The 20,635-nt window shown below is 33.5% G+C and overlaps 1 long non-coding RNA gene across 1 annotated transcript in view; it reads right to left on the bottom strand.

The window, feature by feature from the left end:
• LOC140695636 (uncharacterized) overlaps positions 1 to 20,635 on the bottom strand; it is a 176,423-nt gene that overhangs the window by 140,861 nt on the left and 14,927 nt on the right. Inside the window, exons 2-3 of the long non-coding RNA XR_012071340.1 lie at positions 14,751 to 14,810; positions 2,448 to 2,611 (exon numbers count right to left, since the gene is read on the bottom strand). This is a non-coding gene — a long non-coding RNA (uncharacterized lncRNA). The remainder of the gene's footprint in view (positions 1 to 2,447; positions 2,612 to 14,750; positions 14,811 to 20,635) is intronic.

Raw genomic sequence — 20,635 nt, 5'->3', positions numbered from 1 at the left:
TTTTAAAATAATAAAAAATCTCCAAAACATGTTTTAAAAAATCAATTCTACCGTTACAGATATGTAACTTACTGGGGTGGAACATTATGTATTTTATAAAACAATGCAATACCTTAGAGATAAAAGAGATTTTTGGATTTCTTTAGTGATTTTTTTTTTCACAAAATCCCCAAGCTATATATTTACACACTATGATAAAACCATGACCTGACATGCATGACCTAGTCTCAGACAAAGGAAAAGAATTCTACAACCAAAAATAAATTTAAAAATAATCTATTTTTGTTTATCTTTATACACTATTCAGGGATACATGTCTCACAGTGACACTAATTTAAATTCTGCTTTTCTCTCCCTTTCTTTTCGCACATACAGGATGTTTTCATGTTTCATCCTTAACTATCAAAAACTCCTACCTTAGTCCTAGTTTGCATGTCTTCTGTCTCTCACCTTTTCCTCTTCTTCTTGAGTTTTCATTTCAAATGATAATGTGTACAGAAAATAATACTCATTAAAAAACAAGGAAGAGAAGAAATTGAGTAGGTAAGCTGGAATTCTCTTTAAAAGGGGAGGGAACGAAAAAGCAGACAGGCCTTCTTGTCTATTTTGTTTGTTTGTTTGTTTACTACTTATCATTCCATAAAGGATTTGAGGTTATTTTGTAACATATATGCAACATAATGAAAAAAATATAGACAGAAATGAGGCCAAATATAAAAGTGAAAACCTGTAATTGCATACCATAGATTCCTTTAGGGTAATTACATTTGAGCCTAGGACTTGGCTTTGACTTGGGAGGCAGTTAGAAAAGAATGGACTTTTGGGTTCTGCTGAAGATGTAGAAAGCTGGAAAGTGCATCACTCCCACCCTTACAACAACAACAAAATTCAGATAATCTACCTACACAGCTTGTTTTGAACACAGCAGGAAGTTAAGGCTTCAGGATAACTAATGAACTTGAAATCTAAGGAAAGACAGGAACCTCCAAGAAGAGACAGGATGGGCACATTTACTTGACACCATACAATCTGGTAAGAAGAATTCAGCCCCAAATTTTAACCAATTAGAAGAGGCCAAATGTGGGTTAATATGAGAACGTAGAACATTTAGGAGACACAGACTCTGGGAAGATTCATATACACTCATCAGGGCTTCTTCATAGGCCTCACCAGTGTATACAACAATCGGGGAAGACCTGCAATTAATAATTAATGTTTTATGTAAGTTGTTTCTAAGAACAGAAAAGAACCTGGGTTATGAAGTACATATAACCTTCATATCAAAATAGAAATATAATGGTGTAAGAGAAGAAATTATATGCAAATTTCATCTGGGAGAAAAAAAAGATGTAAAACCCTTACGTATAATGTTCTTTAACTTCATTATATAGAGTATTTTAAAAATAAGACAACCATGACTAAGATTTATCTTGGGCTAGAGGAATGGGATTAGGGATTGGGGATGAGGGAACAAAAAGTAAAACAAAACAAAATAAATGAAATAACATCAGTGTCATAAATAGACCAACGATGACAGTAAGTTTCACATGTATCCTAAATTTTAATTAAAAAGAAAGTAAACTGGAGCAAGGAGAAGGTGTGGAAAATCACATTAAGTGGTCTTGTTTTAGAGATGGTCAGATATCACCCTGGGGAGAGCACATCTATTTTTCTCCCTGCTCATCTGCACCTGCCTCCCACCAGAAGGCAGTGTCATCTGTTTGGTCCTGCCTCTGTGAACAAAAACTGATAACACATTTTATGATGTCACTACCTATCAAGAATCCCTTGGCCTTGAGATTGTGTAAACTCTGAGAAAGCAAGACTCACATGGGCAGGACTTGGCACAAGTAATACAGAACAGTAAAAATTAGAAAGTTAAAAAAAAATCGTATCACTTAGAATAAGGGGGAGGGTATAGCTTAGTGTCAGAATGCATGCTTAGCATGCACGAGGTCCTAGGTTCAATCCCCAGTACCTCCATTAAAAAAAAAAAAAAGAAACAGAATAAATATTAGGCAAATATCATTATAAGTATCTCTCTATTCACATCCATAGATAGAAGGATAGAGGAGTGTAGGGAGATACAGGAATAATTTCATAAATGGAAACATGTCATGCATGCTATTTTCAAGTGAAGTATTAAATTAGTTTTATTTGAACTTAAAAGAAAAAGAAAATGAAGTGAAACTGAAATAATTGCTAACTTCACATAAATATTTCTTCACCACAAGATATGATTGTTCCCAAAATATACCTATAATGTTGAGAAAGACTATAAATTCATTAGGAATTTAAAAATTAACTACATTAAAATATTCTAGGTATAAATTAACTCCCTAATATTAAATATAATAAATTAATACATTGGCACTTATTTCCACCAGAAACTTTAAAATATGTCCAGAAATTCTTATTTTTTCCAATAAGAGGTAGAATTAACTCACCCCATTCTCCCTCTGAGCGTGTAAGAAATAACTTCTGTGACTTGGATATGAAGGGCAATGTTACTTCTTTCTCTGTCTTGGACCACTCATTCTGGAAGAAGCCAGATGCTATGTCATGAGGATATTCAAGCAGCCCGAGGAAGATGAGGAGGAACTGGGGCATCCTAGGAACAGTAGAAAGGAACTGAGTCTTTTGTCAACAGGCTGGGATTGATTCTACAGCCCCCATTCAACCCTGACCAACAACTTGACTCACCAGAAATGCTGAGTCAGAATCACCCAGCTGAGCAACCTTCAAATTCCTGACCCACAGAAACTGTGACATAATAAATGCTTAATCTTCTAAGCTGAAAGTCTGGGGGTGATTTGTTACACAGCACGATAGTTAATAAAGACTTTTTTTCTTCTGAATTGTAAAATTTCGATTCTCTTTTTACTGATAGATTTTGTTTTCTCATTTTTCTATTTTTTTTCCAGAAGAATTAAGTGTTTGTCTCTGCCTTTAAATCGGAGGATAATTTAGCTGGGCAGAAAATCCTTGAATCAGATTTATTTTCCCTTACAACTCAGGAGAGGTTGACACTCCATTTTCTAGCCCTGAATAAACATACTAGTTCCTTTACCACAGTTTCCCATTTATGCATTGACTGTTTCAATTTGGTTGCCAAGTTTTTTAAGCATCAAAATTATGTAAAAAAAATTTTTAGATTTCCAGAAAATTTGTGAAGATCATACAGAGACTTCCCATATACCCTGCACTGTTTCCTCTGTAATTAACATCTCATATTAACATTATGTTGGAGGACTTACATATTTCCAAAACGACAAAAAGTGAAACTGACTAGAAATTAAATGTGGGATTATTGTATACAGGTAGTTTTCAAAGCTCTCTTCATGGAAGAGATTACAAGGGGGTGAATTGTATGAAGAAAGAGTCTAAAGCAAAACCTTAAGAAAACCCAGAACTTAGTGGTTAGACAGGAATGTGGCTACAAAGTAAATATAGAGAAAACGAGTGATCAGAAATACAGGGGAAAACTGACTATAACTCAATAAAAACAATTTTTTTTAAAGAATTATAGGGGAAAACCAGGAAACTGCACTTTTACAGAAGCTAATGTAAAAGTATTTCATAAAAAGAGTAGTCAAGGTTATCAAATGCTACAGAAAAAAAAAATGTCCCTTAGATACACAACATGGAAATCTCTCTTTAAGTACAAAAATGGAAAACTGCCCTATAATGAACATATTCAGTATTTCAAAAGAAGGGTGACATTCTGGGGAATTTTAGTAAAGATAAATATCTTTTGAAATATCTAATTATAATGTTCAATTAAATTTAAGGCAAAAATGCATTCATGGAGAGGAATCTATTCTTAGGGTAGTGACTCCAGGTTCTGCATTTGTGATTAAAGAATACAGGCCCTAACCTATGTGTTTTGGGGACATGGCAAAATGCAGACGTCTCCTAATCGTAGCTGATGAGACCCCGGATGGATCTTTGATGTTACATGCCCCAGTCAGTGTCCTTTCCCAAACCCAAGTTAGGGTCAGGAGTGAGAGAATGAGAGGCACCTTCTCCATGAGATTGTAACAACAAATGGCCTTGAAAACCTCTTTGCCCCTAATGAGGTCTATATAAGCCAGAAAGCCATCTGCACTGGAAGAGGTCGCTCGATCTGATCTATCTCTCATTTATTTAACTCTCTCCCTCTTTAAGTTTTATTTGCCATTGTGCTACTTAGGGAGTTCTTATTTTTCTGTGTGCACTTTAGCTCTTGAATTTCCAGGCGTTTTTTAATAGGCTATATCGCTATTTATAATTTCCAATTCTTGGTTGACATTTGGAGATGATGCTTTTAATTCCAAGAGTGTAATAAGCACGGTTATTTTACAGTCTGTGCCCAGAAATTTCATTGGCTACTGTGCCTGTGGATCTGTTTCATTGTCTGTAATGCTGACGGTTGCTTATCTTGTCTTTTTCCCTCATCTTTGGTTGTGTGCTAGATGTTCTATTTGAAAAATAATTTTTAGAAATAATTTGAAGCCTTAAATGAAGTTATCTTCCTTCAGAGAGAATTCCCTTTTGCTTTTGTCAGGCATTTAGGGGCACAAGCAAAACAAGTGACCTTCAGTCAATTTCAAAGTGTGAGGTCTTCTGTGCAACCCAGATGACTGAGAGTTCGTTGCCCTACTTGCAAAGTTGTTGTACCTCCTATTTGTCCATGTTCCTAAGGGGCCGCAAGGGTTGTTCACCAGGGCCACCTGCCTTGGTGAGCCTTGGACTTAAGCTTTTGTTGCTCTAGACCAAAGAAGTTGTCAAAGATTCTGCTCAGCTTCTCAAAGTTCTTTCTGGATCTGCAAATGTCTCCTGCACAAAAGGAACTTGAAAGTCCAGGTGCTCTTGGATTTCTGTTTTCTCCTAGACATTGACATGGTTACTCCTCACTATCATTTTGAACTCAAATTTTTTTTGGTTGGCTATCATGTTTTGTGGACTTCAAACTTGCACAATTTGTGGGTCTCTCTTTAAAAGAAAGAATACAAAACTAGGCACAGGGCTTTGAGAGGAAGCAGCAAGTGAGGAGCCCTAAAACCTAAACTTCATTTGCTTCACAATAAATCCTCCTCTGGCAGCTTCACTTGGTGGTTTGAACCAAATTATCCCTTCTGTCATTACTAACAGTGGAGGGCAGCTTAACATATCTTTAAAGACATGTGCCCTATTCAATATGGTATTAACAGTCACATCATGAAGAGCAGCAGTGCTAACACAGCAGAACATCTCTCCCTTTTCACATGGACCTGCTTTTTGAGTGGAATGGTAGGCAGAATCAACCACAATATTTATATATTTATTTATGTCTCATTCTTGCTCTTTTTCTTTTCTATAAGTAAGCATTATTTGAATCTGCAGAAGTTAAATTTGCACAACTTAGTTATTATCTGTAATTTTTCTCTTGAAGGCTTCTTTAACACAAGAGTTATTTCAAAGTGTATATTCTAAATCCAGATGTATATAAATTTCAGTTAATTTTTATTGTTAATTACAAACTTTATTACATTGTTGCCAGTATTATAATCTGTATGGCTTATACGTTTTGGAATTGTTGCGATTACGTTGAGACCAAATGGTTAATGTTTTAATGTTTTGTGTATGTTTTGAAAGCACGCATATTTTCTGTTGTTGGTAGGAAGTTCTCTATAAATCAATTAGATTAAAGCTATTAAATGTGTTTTTAAAATTTTCTATACCCTTACCTATTTATGTCTACTTTATTTGTTGAGATTTGAAAGAAATGCATAATGGTTTTGCAAGAAATGCCATGTGTAGCAACAAGGATTGGATTTATATCTCCCCCCAAAACAATTATAAAACTGGACTAAATGTCTAAAAGAACCCTTTAAGACAGTGGAGAACTGGCAGTTACAAAATCAGTAAGGGAAACAAAGGGCTGAACACTATGATTGCTTGGCTTTTTGCAGGGAAGCACATTCTGTACTGTGAAACATAGAGGGCGGAATGGCGCTCAAAATTCATGTGTAGATTCAATGTAATCCTAATCAAAATCCAATAGGTCTTTTTATAGAAATTGATCACATTTTCTAAATTAGATTAGAATGGTTAAAATGGAAAAACCTGATAATATCAAATCAAGGATGTGGAGCAACTGGAATGCACGTTATTGATGGGATTATAAAGTAATATAGCTACTATATAAATCTTCTATTACTGTGTAACAAATTGCCACAGTGGCTTAACACAACACACATTTATTATCTCGTAGCCTCTGCAAGCCAGAAATGTGGACACGGTTTAGGGAGGGAGATCTTCTCTTAGGGTTTCATAAGACTACTATCAAGGTGTGACCAAGGCTAGATTCTCATTTGAAGCTTGAGGTACTTTTCCAACTCCCTTGGGTTTTTGACAGAATTAATTTACTTGTTGTAGAATTCACGGCAGCTTGCTTCTTCAAAGACAGCAAAAGGAGAGAGAGACTCTAGAGTCTACTTGCTGCACAGAGTCTTATATAAGGTAATGCTTTGACCAGAACAACATTCCTTCATATTCACCATATTCTATTGGTTAGAAGCAAGCCACAGGTCTTAGCCACACTTGAGGGGTGGGAATTATAAAAGGACGCGAACACCAGGGGGATCATGAGGGCCACCTCAACATCTATCTTCTGCAGTCATGTGGAAAACAGTTTGGTAGTTTCTTAAAAAGTTAAATATACACTTATCACATCACTCAAAACTTCAAATCCTAAGTATTTTCCTGAGAAAAATTAATGCATATGTCCACACAAAGACTTGTTTACAAATGTTCATAGGAAATATACTTATAATAGCCCTAAACTGGGAACAATCCAAATGACTACTTACTGGTGAATGGATATAAGGTAGATAGTTGAGGGGATCAGAGCACATTTGCTATGGCCAATCGTGGAATTCCCATCAGTACAGAGAAAAATGAAAACTGATAGATTAGATGCAACGAGAATGAAAAGACGGTTAAATGGAATAGAGAAAATAGGTAAGCTGGAGGTGCAGGAGAAAGAAAGGAGAAATATTCCAGGTGATGCCACATTTCAAAGTTTGTAGAAATGGAATTGAGATGTTCAGAGTAAGGATGTTCAGTTCAGAATTTTGGAATAATATAAAGTGGAAGTTGAAGCTACTAAAACTTATTATAAACGATGTATTGGAAATGAAACCTTTAATTCACTTATTAAATATTTGAGAAAGATAAAAGAATAGGTAGGAAAGCTATAAGTTATGGCAATGAAGTAATGGCAAAGAAGATGGGGAGATTATGATGCAAACAGATACAGTGGACTTCAACAGATACAGCTCAGCTCTGAGGTGGAACAATAACCTCAAGACAGTTGTTGTTTGGTATTCTGCAACTATTCATATCAAAACACCAGACTGTGCTCTGAAATATTTAAGTTCAGAAGTTACCTTAGTAAATGGGACTCTGGGCTGCAACAGTAGTAATAGCACTAGTATTGAACCACAGGTTAATCAAGCCATCAATTAGAGTTTCTCCATTCCCTTACTCAAATGAGATCTGTACCATGTTTATAAATTATGTTTCAAAAAAATTTACTCTAAATTACCTCCTTGCATTGATTTTAAAGCTTAAATTAGGTGCCACTAAAACCAATATTGTTTTGGCAGACACTTGCTTTTATAGAATGATTGGAAAGATTCATTTGAACCAAGTTGTCTCTGCCACTGGTATTTTTATCTATTAAACTGTTTCAAATGATTTTATCAAGTTAATTTCAATGAACCAGACATCAATCAGAGGCCTTAAAGAGAAGTAAAAGGAAGTCTGAGATGTAGAGAAAAAAACAAAATCAAGAGGAAGGCATATTTTCCAGGAGAGCAGAGTGTAGTGGGCCTTTCTATAATCATGATGTAGGGTCCATGCAACCCAAGCAGAGGGGAGGGGAAGAAAGAGAAAGAAACAGTTGCCTACTTTTCAGTTTAGGGTAGAGAGGACCTAGCTGTCTGTGCACAAGTTTTCCATCTTTGTGTATAACAAAACCATATTGTCCAAGAAGCAGTTAAGCTTCCCTGACTTGATTTAAAATATTTTTTTTCTGTGGGAATAGAGCATTTTTTATGAAAAAAAAACTACACAATGTTCTTCCCAAAGAATGGTAGGCATCTAACTACAGGTGTATTTGCTTATACTTGTGAGCAGTGCTTGCTAAGGACTAGGTAAATTGCAACCAAATCTTAAAGGTAATTAGTTATTGTAGGTAGACTGTAGAGTGGATAGATTGTTCCTTCACTATAAACAAAAAGAAACATTGCCTTTTTATGATCGGTCTAGAAGATCACAAGTTTTCTTGCCGAAGGATTCGTATAGACCTATGTGATTATAATCTTGGTTTTCTGCTGGGGCCCTAGAGAAGATGAGTGGGTTGTCAAGAGTTTCTGAGAACTTATTTTTTCTTTTTCCTCTACCAAATAGAGAAGCAGAGAGTATCAAGTACAAATTATGAATGTTGTAAGGACTGAAATCCCTTGTGAAACTACAGACAAGCTCTAGAAAATTGAGGTATTTGAAAATTGAAGCAAAGAGAAAAGATAAAAGAACCCAAGGATTCTGTCTTTGAAGTTATCACTAAAAAAAAAAAAAAAAAGTTGTTAGTAGTGTACCTACTGTAGGGTGTGTGTGTTTTTAAGTTTGCTATAGGAAAATTATCAGTAAAACATCAGTTTTGATGTTTATTTCACTTTTCTATCCAAGATGTTTTTGTTGATGTTGTTATAAAAAGGATAGCATGATAATATCTAATAGAAGCAGAAATGTCAAAATATACCTATGAAGGCAGCCTGCCTGCCTAGTACCCTTTAAGCACATTACTTTTTATTCTGAATCATTTCTTGAACAATAGAGCTATAAACATACACCTCTGAAACAAAAATATAAAAATCAGACAGTAGAGTAGACTGAAAACAGTCTCAAAATTCAGTGCTACCCCAGATTTCACAACTCCAACTCAAATGCCTCAGGTCACAAATTCAGATGCCTCCTGGGGTAGCGTATAGAGCCAGCATCATGGTGAGAACAAGGGCAGAGGGAGAATTCAGGACCTGCTTGGAGAGAGCAGGCCCACCTGGCTCCAAGGGTCTGCTACTTTGTGGGAATGCCAGCCCAGAGAAAAGCTCCTTCAGATTTTCTAAGAAAACCTGAAGATTCTGTTTTTTTGTAAAATCTTGTAATTTTAAGTCTTGGCAACTAATTTTAATTCAAAAACATTTATAGACTGGAAATTTTATATATTTATTTTTTGTGGGGGGAAGCCAGCCCCTGGCCATATTTTCTACCTGGGCCAATGGACTACCAACCGATGTACTGATTTGAGTTTTAGTTACTTCTGTAGATTCACTTACATTCTTTGGGTTGATTACACAAAGTCCAATGAGTTGGCTTCAAAAGAAAGAGTTGACTTCTAATGTAAATAGCAAGTGAGCTGAACTTTATCTCTTTATGAAACCTTCATAAAATTTATAAAAAGCCTTTTAAGATTTCATTGTGAACGTAGAGTAAACAATTCAAAGAATTATGAACCCGAAAATTAGGAAATCATTTAAATCAGTTAACTCAGTCTCAAAAGCGCTGGGTTATTTCATGTGGAATAGACTATTTTGGTTTTCTACAGAACCTAGTCCACTGAATAAGCTACTCTTGCCTGCATAGATACAGATAAGAGGTCTGAGGTGACCATAGCCTCGGGCAGTTTGGATTTGGTTTATAAATATTTTAAAGTTGTCAGAAATGCCCTAGAGTTGTACAAGGGCTAGAGATTAAGAGATGCAATCTAAAAAAAAGAAAGAAAACTCCCACTAACGGTATCGGGAATTGGACAAAGGATGACATTAATGATATCCACTTAGGTTTTGCTCTGGCAGTTCATTTGTATGTGTGTGATTGTGTGTGTGTGTGTGTAATGTATTCTCTCTGAAAACAGAAGTATCATTCTGAAGGAAGCCTTAGCTTTCTTGTGACCAAAGCATGGCCAATGCAGCTTAAAGAAGCAATAAGTGGTGTTGGTAAAAAATGTGTTTGAATTTTAATTTGAAAGTTGAAAATTTTTGACGTTTAAAAAAATCTGAATTTACTAACATGAAAATGCATGCTTATGTTGTTGACTGGTTTTGTAATTTTAACATTTCTTCCAGGGCTTTCAATAAGGGTACTTATGTTGAAAATAAACTCAAATAATAATAATATTATCATTATTGTTGTTATTATTAGATATTGAAGTATATATTATCAGAAAAAGTTTCCACTGGTAATTAAGCTGCATGAAGAAATGTTCTTTAGAGAAAGAGTGGTGGACTAGATCATCAACTCCATCCACTGAATTTTTTTCAAAAAATAATTTTTATGGAGAAAGGGAAGCTTCAAAAAAGGCAACTATTGCTGATTAACCTAAATATTGTTTCTTAGAAGTTTTGAATTTGACTCTTTAATTAGAAACTTTAAGAAATTACTAGTCCACCTTCTAAATAGTATGTTCTTAAATCAATACAAAAGAAAAAAAATGCATGATTAATAGGCAGGTGGACTATTTGTTATCCACTAATTTAATTTTTATCCTGTATTTTGGAACAGATATGTATGAATATGGTAATTAATAAACCAAATGAAAGAAATAACCAATAAACAATAATGGAAATTCACAGCTTCTAAAATTTTTCCAACTTTAAATACTTTACACATTAATCACATTGTGTTTTTCAAGTCAATTCTGAATCTTAAGGAAATCTTAAGGAGATATATTAATAAGAATCAACACATATGCATAGTATCAGTTATAGAGAATATATGTAGATATATAAGTGTACATTTTTTGAGGGTTACTCTCATGGAAAGTCAGTGAGTAACTCTAAAAGACAGGAAATTATTTGAAACCATGAAAGCTGTAATTAGGCAACCATAGGTGCCACAAAGAAATCTCTTTCTTTCTAAATGTCTCCCAGGAAAACAGTATCCAGGCATTGGATCTGGTCTCTCTCCTCAGCTTTCTTGAGGTCTCATTAATACACAAAAAACTGTTCATATATAATGTATACTATTTGGTGAGTTTAGACATATGCATACACTTATGATCAAGGTAATAAACATTGGATCTAGTCATTACAGCATTTATGATCAATGTAGCCAGCTTTATATAGATACTTAAATGTATCTGAATAAGCCATTATGTTTATAGGGTGACTGTGAAGTGAGGATGTGAGAATTATTAGGAAAATATTGGAAATGATAAATATTCTTCAGAGAATGGTAACTGCCATGAAGAACACTGCCCTCTTAGTTTTGAAGTTTGGAAAGTATGTTCCAGAAAACAAAGGAAAAAACAAAAGCAAACGAACAAACAAAAAAAACCTATCAGATGCATTCCAGCATTTTTAACTATCTCCACTTCTTACTTATTAAGTGAAAAATGGAGATTATCCTTGACAGTGTAAACATTTTATGCCAGACAGGCATTGTATCATTGAAATATCCTGTCAATGCCTGCAATCGGTTCTTACATACATACATGAAGATTCACATTTTTTCATGATTAGGACACAACGTATTGACATGCATTTCAGAGAACATTATTGCATTTAGGTTCCAAAAGTAAAAATCCTTGGTATTTAAAACTGCATATGCTAGAATCTTCCTGGCCAAAAGATTCATAGTATCTATTCTAATATAAAATAGTCTCCATTTCAAATGAAGCAGGTATATGTCAGTATTAAGAAAGCAAAAAGCTCAACCTAAAATTGGAGGTCTTCCATTGACACCACTTCCTTGTAAGATTTCTCCACTGAAGGATCACTACGTGAAAGACTTAATAAAGGGCCACACATGGTCCTGGGTTTGGTTACTAGTGTAGTGAATTATATTCTTTATTATAATTGTTTCTTCTTTACTATTCTGTACTTAAGGGATCTGGTCATAAATGACTGCAGGATGAATAAAGCTGACAGACAAAAGTGACGGTATCTTTTGGCATTAAGATAATTATAGATCATTACATGGTAGGAATAGTCAATAGTGCTAAAGTAATATGATTAAATAAAGCACTTTAAAACTGTAATTCACCTAGGCTTTTTAATATTTTACTATTTCTCCTTTGTTGCTCCAAAGCTATGAATTTCAAGATTTATTTGTCACTACTCTCTATATTTTCTGCTGTACACAGTATTTGTGGGCTATGGCAACCAATCCCCTTGGGCTTTCTTTTGCTTTAATTTGCATAAACACAGGCATCATATGAATATTCAGTGAGTGGCTTTGCATTAAGTAAGTGCCCTTAATCAGCTTTTCAGTTCAGTTTTATTGGTTGCACGCACAGTCAGTTATTTCATCCAGAATATCTGAAGGCCCTACAAACTAACCAGGTAAGGTTGTAATTCCTTGATGCATTTAATGAAAGAATATTATCATTTGATTACATAGGTTCTGGAGAATGCTAAAAGCATGGTTTTTTATTTTCCCTATGTTTTTTTCTTCCCGTGGTGGTCAGGTGGGTGCATGATTCTCTAATTTGCATAAACATCAGCTCTATGAATAATTCATCAGGCTTATTTTAAACACTAGGCTTCTACTTTGGATGGCACTAGGGTACTGCCATTTGATTGGCTGAATGCTGTTTTCATCACCAGCAGAATTCCTATAACATGAAAGCACCTAAAGGAGCTGAATTGAATATACAGTATTTGTTTTTTGAAAGATGTCTGTTATCTTTTCAAAGCAAATTGTGCTGCTTTTCCTCCTCCCTAACATTAGGGTTTCTAGCTTTTCATGATAAATACGTTACAAGCTCAAATGTGGCTATCATTTGTAGACTTGACCGGTGTCCGTGATTTCTGGAGAATGGGGTAGCAGCTGTATTCTTCTGAACATGCATAAACATGAGTGACATGTAAATAAGAAACTGTCACATGCATGTGGAGCCCTGGACAGCTCCATTGCTAGGATCCATCTATTTTTCTTTAACAGAACCCTCTTTTTGAATAGATAACTTTGAGACTGTTTCATCTATTTTAAAATGCCATGGACAATTATGGTACTATATATGGATATAATAAGCATATATGATCTGACAAATTATTTCTTGTTGAATACGTAATTTATGGTTTCCTCTCAGACCACCTACAGATTTTTAAATTTGGTAGTTCTTCGCAATACATTAGTGACAAGAGAAGTGTTAATCAAGAATGACCAGGTAATTAATTTAGATATTAGGGTGTAATTCAGTCCTATAATTTACTAAAAATCACTTGTTCCTTTCTTTATGCTTGTGGAGACGAGGAATATGGAGGTTCATGCCACCCTTTGTTAGTCACTTGAACACTAGCTATTTGCATTTCTGGTCTGAGCCCTCACTGACAAGATTCTCTTTGTAAACATTTGTGATCCTGAAACATTGCAGGCATACAGGATTGGAGAATGGTGTAAACTGAATTTAGTATTTGGCACGTTCCATTTTTGTTTTCCTCCTCCATAGAGGAATGTATCACAAATAAGACACTGAACAATTACTGTTATGAATGGTATACTGAATGATACGTGTAATCAGTTAGTCTGTGTAATCAGCTATAAAATATTCCACGTTCACTGTATTTTCTGTACATTTGTATGAGTAAAAATATCAATGGCATCTTGAATAATGAATAAAAAGGCTGAAAATTTCTCAGTATTTAAGAGGTTTTCTGTATACATTTTTTAAAGTTCACTCTAAATCATTACACTATAATGTTCTTGGACTTTTCATAATTAATACTCAAATATGAGTTTCATACGATACTGAAACTGAAGAGATATAAAATTCTTTTCATTTTCTGTCCTAGCTATCTACACATCTAATGATAGTGCTGGCTTAGTTCCCATTTTTCTTTATCTGATTATTTGTAGTTAGGTGCATTTGTATTTTCTTTTCTTTTTCTTTCCTTTCATTTTTTTTTCTTTTTTGCTCTATCTTTGGCATCAATATAATAAAAAAATTTCTGAGACAATATTCCTTTACTCGCAACCAACTTTCATAGGCACATTTGACATATCTATTATTTCATCTCTTGAAAAAACTCTTCATAATTAAAAATAGAATAAGGCATTCAGAACAACATTGTTTAAAATGAGATGAAATTGCAAATTTCCATTAGAATTCCATGTATTCATATCAGCAATTGTGTTTTACATGTAATTATAAATAGTGATTTAAATCTCACATCTGCAGTGTGCTATGTTTAATTAAATCTTGCAGGATTCAGTACGGATGCTCTTTATTTAATTATCAGCCATTAAATGTTTACAACTGTAATAAAGACCAAGCAATCTTTACCATACTGTATAGAGACTGTAGGTTTGAAATGATTTAACCAAAGATTCTTGTTCCAGTGATGCTCAATCTATTGAATACTTTTCATATGAAATCAGCTAACCTTCCATTTCTTCAATATTTATTTCTTGTGTTTCAAAATAATCCAAATTACTTTTGAAGAAGAATAGTTATAATTTCAGAAAAGAGTCCTATTCTTCTTTAGACCCATGACAGCATGTTTATAATTCTATTTTAGATGTGTATAATTTTGAAAATAAAAAATTCTCATATAAACCTTTTTGATGGAGGTATTGTGAAATGTCCAAATAAATGTGATAAACTGAGGTCTTTTATGCTTTTGCCATTTATATTATTTGTAGCAATCACTGAAGCTTTTTTAAAGAAAGCATTCTAAATGAATTTGGAAACAGGAAAGCTAGCGAATGACCACAGAATTTACCTTCCATTTCAGTGAGAGATTCTTCTTAGAAAGGTAGAAGTCATCTTGTATTGAATAAACCTTGTTTAAAGAAAACAAAGCATTTATTTAAATTTTAGGAAGAAATCATCACATAAATAGAATTAAAATTATAATGCATTATATTCTTAAGGAGGAAAAATTATATGTATCTTGCAAGTATAGTCTTCTTTCATGTAGTACTTTTATGTGTTTGGACATTTAAAAAGAAAAGCAGTGAGGCATAATATATGTTTATACTGTAATTTAAATGATTTTTTCTTTAACATGTGATCACCCTGTATTTGGTGGATAAAAAATAAATATGCATAGACTATTATCTGTAATATTTACATTATCATTTTAATCTTATGATTACATTCTCGAAAAATCGTTGGTGAGGGATTTAAGCAATTAAAGCTGTTCATATATTCTTGCTAAATTCGCTGGTGGTTAAGTAAAATTACAACCAAAAAGTGCTTTGGTTTATGTAGAATAAAACCTAAATTGATCTTCAGAAGGTGAAGCTTTAAACTTGAGGAACGTTTGTCTGTACAAAAGTTTTGGAACTAAATATCCCTTAAGGCAAGAGATATCAATTACCTTATATGGATTCCCCTAGCAAATTCATGCATCTTTATAAAAGATTGAATCTTCTCAATGAAGCTAGGACATCCCTTAAGAATTCTTAATCTAATTGATGGTGCAAGTATATGACATGATTACCCACATACAAATCTCTCCATCCAGTGTCACTCATTTCCCAGGAATGCAATCATTCAAATTTGCAAATATACGTGAACCTTCCTTTGCATGTTCCTGGATGGATACTGTTTAAATCTAGATAGACAGATTAAGTCTTGTTTAATAACACTGTGTGTGAATTAGCCATTAAGGTTCTTAGTATAGAGAAGGACAAAGAGGAGAGGAGGCAGTGGGCAGAGTGGCTTACTTTTGAGCTCCCTTGTTCTGACTGGAGTTCCTTTCTGCTGCCCCAGTTGTTCAATTTCACTAGTTAAAATCTGCACACTCAATATTTTAATGGGTGAGGTTTTATGAAGTTTGTGGGTAACTTGAATTTATATAGTCACTCTTAAAATATGATCCTTATCATATTTAGGTTGCCAGCCAATATCAATAAAGATGCTATAGGCTTAGGTAGTTTATACTTTTATTAAATGTGTAGTTCAGATCTTCTTTAAAATTTCCCAAGTGTCATAAGCCCAGTGGCATCCTGAAGTAAGTGATGAGGAGAGCAAAAAATAGTATTTGTAATTAAAATTCTATTTTAAAGGTTAATTTGGAGGGAAATAAAACATCTTCAGTCTTCCATCACATTCTTCATGGAAGAGATATATATCAAGAATCTACCTGGGATAAATATTTAAAATAGAAAGACCCTTTAGGAAAATAATTTAGTAAGAGAAGTTCTTTTAGGATTACCACGTGGTCTCTGTTTATTTGTTGTTAGCAGGGTGCATTAAATTTATAGATTTTTTTTAACAGTGAACCTTGAATGAATCACTCTGAATTCAAAGAGATAGTATTGTAGACAGTGTTTTTGCATTTCTAATTATAAGTGAAGCAGGTTAAAAGTTGGATGTTATACTTTTTTAATCAAGTTTTAGTATCAAAATTATATTAGCCTTATAAAATGTGTTGGGCAGCGTTCTTCTTTTTATTTCCTTGGACACAGGTTGTATATGAATTACTATCTATGTGTTTGAGCTTTGTATAAATTGCCTGTAAATCTATCTGGGCCAGGCAACTTTTAGGAGAAATTTTTTTTTCTTCTTGATTCAAGTTCTTAACTGGGAGTTGGGTAATTTATTTCTTACTGTATGCATTTTGATCATTTTTGTTTTTCTAGGGAATTGTTCTTTTCATCTAAGTTTTCAACTTCACTAACATAAACTCATTCATTGTATTTTCTTATGATTATAAAATGTCTACTGTATGTGTAATATGTTCCCCTTTTCATTTTGTATTTTACTTATTTGTGATTTTCTATTTTTCCTTTGGTCATTCTCGTAAGAGTTTTGTCTATTATCAATACTTTCAAAGAAACAGTTTTGGGTTTTTATGTTATCTATATTGTTTCCTTGTTCTTTATTGATTTTTGTTCTTTAAAGCTTTGTGGCCTTGAATTCCTTAGAGACATCTCTAAGCTTTGTTCTAGCTCCAAAATTTTATGGTTCTGTAAAAAGTTATTCTATATTTAGAAGGCTATGGAACTCTTATATAAGCATAAAATGAAGTGGGATGTTAGTTCTCATTTAGTGAACATATTTTTTTTTATGTAGAAATCTTTTGTCTTGAGTAATCACAACTAGATCATTTCACATGGCTATGAGTAGACTTTAGCCTTTGAGGAAATCTACTTAGAAAGATTCTTATGTTGCCACTCCTGATGATCATGTGATTTTTTAAAGTGATTTTTAAAGAAAGTCTATTATTTAATTTTATCAGAGAGAACTCAAATAATCTTCAGAGTAGTATTTACAACATATTGTATTTAGAATTAAATATTATTGCATTAATTGCTTAGAAAATGTTTGTGAAAAGTTCGCAGTTCAACATGCAATCATTTTATACTCATACAGAAGGTCACTAAATCTGGTCAGGATCTTTGTGTTCTCCATTCTCTGAGCTGACCACTCGTATAAAATTATCTCAGAATCAGGCAATGCTAATGAAAAAGTACATCAGTATTCACAGTCTGCTTGCTTTGAAAGTATTTTCCTAGTAAAATCAAGTTTATGTCTTTGGTATTTTAAACTTAAATCAAGTTAAACTCAGTTGGTAAGTAGACACACAAAAAATCACAGACCGAATTCTCATCTGTTTGAAGAGTTGGTTTTCGTTTGCTAGCTTCATTGTTTAGTCCTCTGTTTGTACATTGTCCTTGGATGAATTGTTTATGCATATCAGCATTCATTCTTCTTCTCTTAGGCTGGTAACATGATAAATCTTACGGACTATACAAATGTTGCAATCAAAGCTACATATTGGAAATGTTTGAGATTTTGTTCAAATACTCTTAAATGAAATCCAAAAAAGAAAATAAGAACTTTTTGAAGAAAATATTTTAGCCAAATGATGAAGTGTCTTGTGGAATATAGTAACCTTGACTGACAGCTACAACATTAGAATTTTGTCATCAATTGTAGCCTCCTTACAGTTTTTTTATTCCTAGAATACTGAGTTGACCTACTTTAGTTAATAAAGGGTCTGGTTCATTTATCTGCTTAAAAATGGAATACAGGTTTGAGAAGGGGAAAATAATTCTTTGAATGTTAGTACTATACATAAGTGATCCAAGATGCAGAAAATAATTATCTTGTAAATACAAACCGTACATTACTGAAATAGATTTCAGTCGTGATTATTTTTATTCCAATGTGATCAATTTTACATTTGCTTTTCAACATGATTTCAAGAATAATTTTCTACTTATTTCAAGGCCTGTAAATTGTTTAGTTCAATATCTAGTTCCCAGATACTTGTGTCAAAATCTGTCTGAGCTTGCACCTATATTTTCACATGAAATTAGATCATTAAACCTAACTTCAAATACCCAACTCAGTGATTCTTTCTCTCTGAGAATATCCAAATTCCTTTGCCACCAATTTTAAAGTCTTCCGGTCACAGTGAGAAGAATTTTGCCTACCAACAGACTATTTTAATAAGTCATATAAAGTACCCTGGAGAGAATTTGATTTCACATAGAATAGAGAATAAAGTCTCAGAAGTGGTTGCTTCTTGATACATCTGAGACAATAAAGGATATTTCAAAGGTAGTAATATCAAGATTTTAAGGGTTTTTACTTATAGTTAACTCACAATATTTTTATGCAACCTTATAGGATTTTTACCTGATGACAGATTTGTATGACATAATGGAACAAGCTGGGAATAGACTCCAATCTCATAGCAAGTCTTGCAATTATATAAAGACTTGCCTGAAAAAGTTATCACTCTTTTACATGTACAATGCAACATTATATTACCAGTATTTATATTTTATAAATCCAACATTGAATGTCTTTTATCTCCCTATTCTTTCTGTGAGAAATAAATGATAAATAACTTTCTCTAAGTGCTGAGACTCACATGAGGCAATGTGTTAAGGGGCAGCTACAATAAAAAATATATATGCTGCTTGGAAATACACTTTTTCTGTCAAAATGTGTAGCATTTTTCTCTTTATATTATCAGAAAAAGAGAAGAATCTTGTCTCAAGTATTCACCTACTTCTGCTTATTCTCCTCCTGATATGCTGATTCTTGATTATTGTATCACGATAATTTTCATTGAGGCTGATTGTAATATTCCAAACAATAGATGCAACCATGAAAAGGAAAATAGGAAGTTATAGCAGGTGATGATTTTTTTTAAAAAATCAAAAATTTATTTGCATGTAAATGCGTAGGGGAGGATATGTGTGGGAGAAAGAGATGGGGTGGAGGGGAGAGAGTGAGAAGAGAATATTGCAATATCCACATGCAGAAGAATAAAGTGGATCCTGATTTAACAAAAATTAACTTAAAATGAATTAAAAACCTAAATGTAAGACCCAAAACCATGAAACTCCTAAAAGAAAACAGGGGAAATGCTTCATCACATTTGAAGTGGGAATCATTTCTTGGCTATGACACCAAAAGCACAGAAAACAAAGCAAAAATATACAAAGAGCACTACATCAGGTGTTAAAACTTCTCCATATCGAAGAACACAATACATATTGAAAAAGCAACCTATGGAATGGGAGAAAATATTTGCAAATGATACATATGATGAGAAGTTAATGTATAGAATATATAAACCCCTAGAACTAACAATAAAAAAAAAACCTGATCAAAAAATGGACAAAGGACTTGAAGAGACATTTCTCCATAGATGATATACAAATGATCAACAAACATATGAAGATATTCTTAACAACATAAATTATTGGAGAAATGCACCACAATGAGATACCACCTCACACCCAATGGATGGCTAAATGTCAAAAGAACAGAAACTAACAAGTGTGGGTGAGGATGTGGAGAAATTGGAGCCCTTACTCCTTGTTGGTAGAATTGTAAAATGGTAGAACCACAGTGGAAAACAGTAATGGTGATTCCTCAAGAAATTATAATTAGAAGTACCACATGACCCAGCAATTCTTATTCATCCAAAAGAATTGAAAGCACAGTACTGAAGAGTTGTTTGGACATCTCTATTTATAACAGCATTATTTACAATGTTTCCACCTCTTGGTGGAAGCAAACCAAATATTCATCACTAGCTAAATATATATATACACAATGGAATGTTCCTTAAAAAGGGAGGCTATCCTGTCACATGCTGTAACCTGGATGAACCCTGAGGACATTATGGTAACTGAAATGATCTGGTCACAGAAAAGGCAAATACCGTGTGATTCTACTTATATGAGTCAACTAATGTAGTCAAATTTATAGAAACAGAAAGTAAAATGGCAGTTATCAGTGGCTGGGAGGAGGGAGAAATGAGGGAGTTTTCCTCAATGGGTATAGACTTTGTTTCAAGATGATACAATTCTAGAGGTCTGTTGTACAAAGTGTGAATACACTTAACACTGATGAATTGTTCACATAGAAATGGTTAAGGTGGCCAGTTTTATGTTACATGTTTTTTAACCACAATTAGAAATTTAAAAAGGGTTACCTAACCTCAACATGCATTTGACAATGTAGATTTTGCAAAATTTTTCACTATTAAGAATTGATTTGAAATGAATTAAAAAATAAATATATCAGAAGGAAATCTACTTCAGGATGACACCTGCACCCCAATGTTCATAGCAGCACTATTTACAATAGCCAAAACATGGAAACAACCTAAATGTCCATCAACAGGTGACT

The sequence above is a fragment of the Vicugna pacos genome, chromosome 3 (genome assembly GCF_048564905.1).
Source record: "Vicugna pacos chromosome 3, VicPac4, whole genome shotgun sequence".
NCBI lineage: Eukaryota > Metazoa > Chordata > Mammalia > Artiodactyla > Camelidae > Vicugna > Vicugna pacos.
This window is presented reverse-complemented; position numbering and strand designations above follow the sequence as displayed.